The sequence below is a fragment of the Myotis davidii genome, unplaced genomic scaffold (assembly GCF_000327345.1).
Source record: "Myotis davidii unplaced genomic scaffold, ASM32734v1 scaffold753, whole genome shotgun sequence".
Classification (NCBI taxonomy): domain Eukaryota; kingdom Metazoa; phylum Chordata; class Mammalia; order Chiroptera; family Vespertilionidae; genus Myotis; species Myotis davidii.
This window is the reverse complement of record NW_006286231.1, coordinates 2,899,016-2,907,797: the sequence shown is the minus strand read 5'-3', so window position 1 is coordinate 2,907,797 and position 8,782 is coordinate 2,899,016.

The window sequence follows — 8,782 nt, the reverse complement described above, 5'->3', positions numbered from 1 at the left end:
AAAATCGCATAACAGCCGAGCATACACCCAGCAGCGCTGCTGATGCCTGAACGGTATGTGGAATGTAGTGGGCGGGCATCGGGAGGCCACTATGGCACGGGGCAAGCACTATGGGCAGTCTATCTGAAGTGTACCTGGCGTATAAGACGACCCCCCACTTGGAGGCATATTTTTCAGGGCCAAAAAATCGTCTTATACGCCGGCAAATACGGTATATGACCTGGGATTTTGTTTTTATTTTGAAATGGGAGTTTTTTTGTTTACAAGTTCATTAAAAACTAAAAACTGTTTTTGTAAGAAAAAAAGAAAATATCCTAGGTGCGGATTAACAAAAGAAAAAGAAGAAGAAAGAAAAGAGCACATGTTCAACTTTGTCAATGGTTTGCTCCTCCCTTTGAGTGAGTCTATGTGCTTCTTTCAGATAGATTTCTGTATGCGTTTCCTATGACAAAGTACCACCAGCTTAGTGGCTCAGTGCAACACAAATTATTTTACAGCTGGAAGTCGGAAGTCAAAACTGGGTTTCACAGGGCTGCATTCTGTCTGGAAGCTCTACTGGAGAATCCATCTCCTTGCCTTGTCTAGCTTGTAGAAGCCATCAACATTCCTTGGCTAGTGAATGCTTCCTAAATCCTAGCCAATAGCCTAATTTCTCTTTCTTCCTCAGCTCTGTTTTCATCTTCATAATTTCTTTGACTCTTCTGCCTCCCTCTTCCACTTTTTAAAAACCCTTAGGATTATACTGAGCCAATCCAGGGAGTCAGGATAATCTCCTCATCTCACGCTCCTTAATCACATCTGCAAAATCCATGTTGACATATAAGGTAACATATTTACAGGTTTCAGGGATTAGGATGTGAACATCCATTATTCTGCCTACCATTATTTCTAGAAAACTACAGTATAAAGGGTTGGTTTTGCTAATAGGGCCCAGGAAATAAAGGAGTGAGAAGGCAAGACCTGGATAGAAATGGGTAGGACACCAAAATAAAGATATTGAGCACCTGAGAAAGAGGAGGTGTTCCCAAATTAGGGAATAACAAAAAAGTAAACAGTGATGAAGTCAAATTTTTTCTACTTCATAGTTTTCATTAGAGCTGGCTACAAAATCTCCTGCAGCCTCTTCCCCTGGCTGGCCCCACCTCTGATGGGCCCCCACCACTCCAATTGGCCTGCAGTCCCTCCCCACAGCCAGCTCTGCACCAATTGGCTGCCCCGACACCAATTGAGGGTGGGGCTGGCCAGCCAACCTTCCATAGCCCCTCCCCCAGCCCTGCCCCCAATCAACCCACCCACCCTAATCAGGGGCAGGGCCCACCAGCCAACCACCTGCGGCCCCTCTTCCCAGCTGGCTTGGTCCTGATCAGGTCCCATTGGGGTGGGCTGGCCAGCCAACCTTCCGCCTTCTCCTCCTCCCAACAGGCCTGGCCCCGATCTGCCCTGATTGGGGTCAGACCAGCCAGGCTCCACCCATGCACGAATTCATGCACTGGGCCTCCAGTCCATAAGAATAAAATATGCTAATTAGACCAGATGTCCTTCCGGCCGACCTTCCAGATGAAGCCAAGGCTTTGAGGGAAGCCCGGGTTCCGGGTGCCAGAGGGAAATCCATGCCGGCAGCCGAGGGAAGGCTTACTCTTGCACAAATTTCGTGCCTCGGGCCTCTAGTCTCTCTCTCTCTCTCTCTCTCTCTCTCTCTCTCTCTCTCTCTCTCTCTCTCTCTCTCTCTCTCTCTCTCTCTCTCTCTCTCTCTCTATATATATATATATATGGTTAATATGTTAAGTGTCCAACTGTCCGACCAACCACTATGACGCGCACTGACCACCAGGGGCAGATGCTCGATGCAGGAGCTGGCGACCTGCAGTGAATAGGCAGTGGCGGTTCTTAAGTGACGCACCCTGAAAACCAGAGAGAAGGGAGCCCGATTCCTCACAGGGCCACGAGATTCCACCTTCGGCCATGGGTTATGTTGTTGCTGGGGCACTGTCGGCCCCTAATCTGGTTTACTGCACACTTGCATTTGTGTTCCACACCCTGTACGACAGCAACTTTGCAGAGTGCCCTCTCACACGCCGGGACCCCTTGGGGGATGTCAGAGAGGCAGTTTCGGCCCCATCTCCACAGACCAGGCCGAGGGACCCCACATGCTGGAGGGACCAGACTCACTCCAGAGACGCTGGGGAGGGACCACCAGAGGTTGGCTCCAGGGTGTGACAAGCCCGTCTTGCCCAGTCCTGCCCCGCCAGCCACCTTCTAATTAATTTCCTTTCAATGTGCATGAATTCGTGACCGGGTCACTAGTATATAAATATATATACATATATACATATCTGATGAGAATTATACTGCTTGTTTTTTGTAGTGTCATATGAATAATTTTTCCTTCCTTCTGCTTTCTGTAATTTTTCTGGATTCTACCCTCTAAATATTCTCCCCTTCTGCTGTGAATTGCCTTAGTCCAGGTTACATCTCTTCTCCCTCTAAAGTTGTCTCTTATTTTCATGTTTGTTCTTTTAATCTATTCTCCAAACAGCATTCAAAAATATCATTCTAATTGCCTATCTGCCACCTTAGCCCCCCTGCTTCTCAAACTTCAGGTCTTTGCTGGCTTTCTCACTGATCTTTTTGATGGTCCTTGCAGCCAGACCACCTGCCGCGCCCCCCATTATCCCCTGAATAGCTCCACTACTATTTCATGCTGTCTTTATATTCCACTAGATTATATCCCCATAAAGGCAGGAATCACTATATCCAGCATTTGAGATGATGCCCAGAATGTAATAATTCTTAGTAAATGTGCTTAATAAGTAAATGTACCACTTTTTAAATAAAAATACAGATGGCATAGCTTTTCCTCTATTCTCAGAGAGGGTGCTTCTGCCCTCAACAACACCCCTTTGCCAATCACTGTTTCCAGGATAGAACCTTAGCAGTGAGAGCCCAATAGTCATTGGTCTATATCCTTTTGCTCACAGTGATATGTTTCAGAAAACTAATCATTAAGTTAGCATAGAAATGACTGACTATATATGAACTATGATTACAGAGATGTGAAATATGGTTGGCACTATAAGCAAACATCAGAAGCCTCTATAGGAGGTCCAAGATAGCTTTGTTACTGTAGTGGCATTGTGGGTAATGAGCTTTCTATTTTCAAAATACTTTTTTTTCTTTATTGATTAAGGTATTACATATGTGTCCTTATCACTCCATTGACCCTCACCCCACCTCCCCACTCATGCCCTCACCCCTCTGGTGTCTGTGTCCATGGGTTAGGCTTATATGCATGCATATAAGTCCTGCATATATTATTCATTATACCCCATAAATGAATGAGATCATGTGATATTTATTTTTAATTTGGTTCATATATCTTTCAGGGAAAGTGCTTGCTATTATTTATGTACAGTACACTAGCTAGACAGCATTACCCCTTGCATATAAAGACACAACCACATACAGTTCAATTCAATCAAGTGGTAGGTGTTTTTCCTACATATCTCTAGACAATTAGCTTTTTATACAAATTTAACAGATTTAATAATTTATTTTCTTGTCCACAAAATGATCTTTATTTCCCTTTTTGAAGATAAGCAGCCCAGCAGCAAATGGCTAATAGCTATGCCATGTGCATGGTTTTTATTCCATAGACGAGGGGTGGGGAGGAATGCCTCAGGTTTTCAAGATGCAAAAGTCTCCTGATATTTTGGGGTAACCCTCAAGCCAGCATGGTGTCAGGGATGGTGGTTTAAGGAGACAGAGCTCAGGCACTGACCAGAGTAAGGAGGGGGAAATACAAACAAAATCTTTTGAACTATGTTTCTATGCAACCCTAGGTGATGAGTAAAACAATGAATAAACCACAGCCCCACCTTCATGGAAGACAGATATTTTGAACATTATCTCTCTTCATAGTACAGATGTTATTACATTTTCTTTTTCAACCTAAAACTTAAGGTACAGCTTATTACACAAATGTTGTAAAATAAAAAGAGTAGTATCAGGGATCTTTTCTGAAATGATGCAGACACTGTATCATTCTGTAACTACCGCTTTTATCTTAACCTTAGTATTCCTATCAATACTGCCTGGTTAATAGTCATGTCTGATGGCAACAGTCAGCAGTGATGAATCTTTGAACATCTGTCAAATAACCCCCCTGGAATACATTTTGATTAATAAAAAAAAAACCAGGAAGGTTTTTTGACTAAAAAATTTAAAGAACTTCTAACAAACAAGTGAAAGGGCAAGAAAAATGTAAAACAATGTTTAGATTTAGATCTTCTAAATTTCATAGCTAACAATTTAGAGAATATTTATTCTGTTATGTTTATACAGCTCTATGATAATTAATTGCAACATCGGGTTATATTTTTCCAAATGGATAATGCTAATAGATCGAATATTGCATTTCTCTTACATATAAAGTTGTAGCACTGAAATATATCATCAGTTTTACTAAAGAAACTATGAAACTTCTCCATGCAAGGTACAAAACAAAGCTTTTAAGGGACAGAGGGGCATAATATGTAAGAATTTTAAAAATCCTACCTTGGTCTTACCCACAGTTATTCTGTAGAGAGTACTAGACATGGAATATGGTTCTGCCACATCTAGTCACAGAAGTGCAATAGAAACAGTGAGGAGATTGGTATGTTGCATTGGGCCCTCCTAACACAGCAGGTACTTAATGATACTAGTAACTGTTTGGTGATGATGTATAATAAAGCAAATAGCACTCAGAGGTAATTGTTCACAGTGACAGAATTTTGGTAGTCAGTTCCAACAAAATTCTTTAGTAACTTTTAGAGAAGAAATCACTGTATTTAAAAAATGTAATAGCCATGAAGAAACATTTTGGAAAACATTAAATTATACTTTCTCTGTGAAATAGTCATGCTATAAGACCCTTTGGTATTTGAAACATCTTTGCTTAGATGAAAATTATCCTAGCTTACCCTGTACTAAAGTTCTTAGCTAACAATAATAATTATAATATTTAAAAATATTATAGGCAATTTTTAGGCAAAACAATCAATTGCAAATTAGAAAGGCTAGGTATCTGTTTATGTCTTATTGCATTTATTCATTTAATAATGATCATAACTGGAGTTTTAATAGATAAGCTGATTTTGAAGTTAAGAAGGAAATAGCCGAATCCGGTTTGGCTCAGTGGGATAGAGCGTCAGCCTGTGGACTGCAAGGTCCCAGGTTCGATTCCGGTCAAGGGCATGTACCTGGGTTGCAGGCACATCCCCAGTAGGAGATGTGCGGGTGGCAGCTGATCGATGTATCTCTCTCATCGATGTTTCTAACTCTCTATCTCTCTCCTTTCCTCTCTGTAAAAAATCAATAAAATATATTTTTTTTTAAAAAAGAAGGAAATAATAAAAATACAAGAACAGACATTTCTTTCAAAATAAATCAATTGCTTAAAATTGTTCAGATGAAAACTGAACCTCACAGAAGTTAGCAACCTGCCTTTAATCGCACAGGAAATGATGCAGCTACAATTTTGATCCATGTCTGTCTGACTCCATTTTCATGTTCCTAACCATCTTGCTGTATGACCTCCAAATATAAGAACACATCTTAAAATAATAGACTTCCATAATTGCATTTGTTTACTAGCAAGGTTCTGCATAGTGCCTCATGGTGCCAAATTGGACTCCAGAAATGTTCTTTTTGGCAGGCAGTTTACTCCTTCCCCCCTCATTCATCTTCCTGGGGGAGTGGGAAGATATTTGAACTGCAATCTCTGATTTAATGTAGACTGTAGTTCAAATTATTTTCAAAGTACTTTCTCATATTGTATTTGCTATTCAGGATAGATAACTCCAAAGGTTAACAGGAAATGCACTGCTATTCCCATATGGTGAGAGTGGACCGAAGAACAGAAAACTTAAATAACTCACGAAGGATCACTGGAAAATGGTGAAAAGAGAACCAGCTCTGATACAGATTCTCATTTGAATTACTTTGGAGCAGTCTCTAAAACCATCTAAGCCTCAGTTTTATCACATATAAAATGGAGTATTACCATTCCTACAGGGTGTGATGAGGCTTAGATTATACAGATAAACCCTCTGACAGAAGGTCTGTCATCTAACAGATTCTCAATAAAAATTAATTTTTTTCTGTTGTTAATCATTGAAAATGAAGTTAACAATGTCTGAAGAAATGAGGTCAGTGGGTAAGGTAATAAAGATCCCTTCTGCTGTCTCACCGGATATGGTTCTACCCATCTTTGTGAATGCTGATTAGAAGCTTAATTAAGTTAAAGAGTATGATCAATATATTCTTAAGTTAAATGAAAAGAGAATCAATGTTTAACTAGATTTTTAATTATAAAAATGAATATATGCTTATGGTAAAAATAAATTCAAAGAGCAATAGGAATAAAACTATAAGTCATCTACCTTAATGTTCCAACAACACTTCGGAAATAATTACTACTGGCTATGTCTATACTCCTATTCTTTCCATGCTCATTCAAAGAAGTTTTATAACATCTAAATATACAGATAATATTTATATGTAGCTACTTAACTAAAATAGACTATAAATATCTATAATAATAAAAGTATAATATGCTAATTAGACCAGACATCCTTCTGGACATCCTTCCGGACGACCTTCCAGATGAAGCTGGCACTGTGAGGGAAGCCTGGGTCCCGGTTGCCTGCTGACGGCTGGAGGGAAGCTGGTGCCAGCAGCTGGGGGAAGGAAGGCCTACTCTTGCAAGAATTTCATGTATCAGGCCTCTAGTATAAAAACATATAGAGAGACATACATGCAAAGGAATACTACATACACAATGGAGGTGTATATACAAATATATAAATGCATAAATTTATACTACATATAACACATTCTTTATAACATCTCTGTACTACTCTACAAGTCAGAATTTTTCTGTCATCTTGAAACTCTTTTGGGCTATTATAATAATACTGCAACAAACATAAATCTTTGCACATATCTAAAGCTCTCTCTCTAGAATACATTCTAGAAGTAGGTCTCAGACAAGTCTCTCTCTGCTACTCCAAACAGTGGCTCATCCCTCCAATAGTGTATGAGTGACTATTTACTCTCAACCACTCCAATACTTGTTTACATTTGACAAATGGAAAAGAGAAAAATGTAAACTCACTGCATTACTTTAATCATCTGTGAGGCTAAAAAATGTTTTGGCCTTTGTAAATCTTTTTCTGTGAACTATAGTTAGCTCATTTTAATATATTTCTTTAATTTGTGAGAGCTATTAGTCATTATATTTTCTTATAAATCAATTTCATTAATTGCCACCTTAAATTGTCAAATTATTTAAAATAATTTTAAGATTTATTCTTTGTGTTTTTTAGGGCAATCACGTGATTTAACAACAATGTAAATTATCGATAAAATAATTATTTAATATTTTTAGTTTTTATACTTAATTATATTGGTTAATGTTAAACCATGTCACTTAATATTAAGAATAAATTTACTTCTCTTTTCTAGTATACTTATTTTTCTTTTTGTTTAATTACATGGGCCAGTATTTTTAGAATAATATAATATACTTTCATAGACATTTCTCCAAAGGAGATATACTGATGGTCAAGAGGTACATGAAAATATGTTCAACATCATTAATCATTAAAGAAGTGCACATGAAAACTACAATGAGAAACCACCTATCACCTGTTAAAATGTCTATTATCAAAAAAACAAGGTGAGGATATGCATAAAAGGGAACCTTTGTGCACTGCTGGTGGGAATGTAAATTGGTGCAGCCACTATGGAAAACAGTAGGGAAGTTCCTCAAAAAGTTAAAAACAGAACTGCCTTACAACCCAGTGATATCACTTCTGGGTGATAATAATGAAAACATTAACTTGTAAAGATATATGCACCACATGTCCAAGATGGCTCTGTTTACAATTCCAAGGAATGTAAACTACCTAAATGTCCATTGATGGATGAATAGATTTTTTTTAAAAAATACATTTTTTTCAGCCATAAAAATAATAAATTATTTCCATTTGTGATATTAATGATCTTGAGGACATTATGCTTGATTAGTGAACAGAGAAATACAAATACCATATGATCTCTCTTATATGTGGAATCTAAAAAAAATAAATTAAAAAATAAATAAACAAGCTCATCAATACAGAGAACAGATTAGTGGTGTCCAGGGACAAAGACAAGGGGAGGAAAGAAATGGGTGAAGATAAAAAAAGTCACTTTTTAAAATTAAAAACTAAAATGATGTATTCAATGTTTTAAAAAAGAGAAAGCAAAGAACTTATCTTTAGTGAGGAGCTAATTGCAATATTTGTTTAGGTAAACAAATATTGGGATGATAAACATTGCATAATTCCTCAGCTTTACAACATAGAATGACTTAGATGGAGAATATGCAAAAAAAACCAAACCAGGTATATCAGTTTAGCAAGCACAATTGCCAGTTCTACGGTTAACAACAACAAAATTTTTAATAAAAATAAAAGGATAATGGCTCTAAAGTGTTGATTCTGCCTTAGAGTTACGATTACAATTGGATAAACTCCAATTTGAATTCACATTTTATTCCACTAAGATTGTAAAACAATTATGATTATCACTCCATTTGTTACAACAGTGCTGTTCAAAGCAAATCAGATCTGTGTTAGTGATTTGTCAAGTATCTAGTGAAGGATTGCTTTATCCTTAAAAATTAAATTAAGGACCTCTTTTTTATTTTTAAAAAAAAGTGCATTAGAAGCCAAGCTACAGAGTGGGAGAAGATATT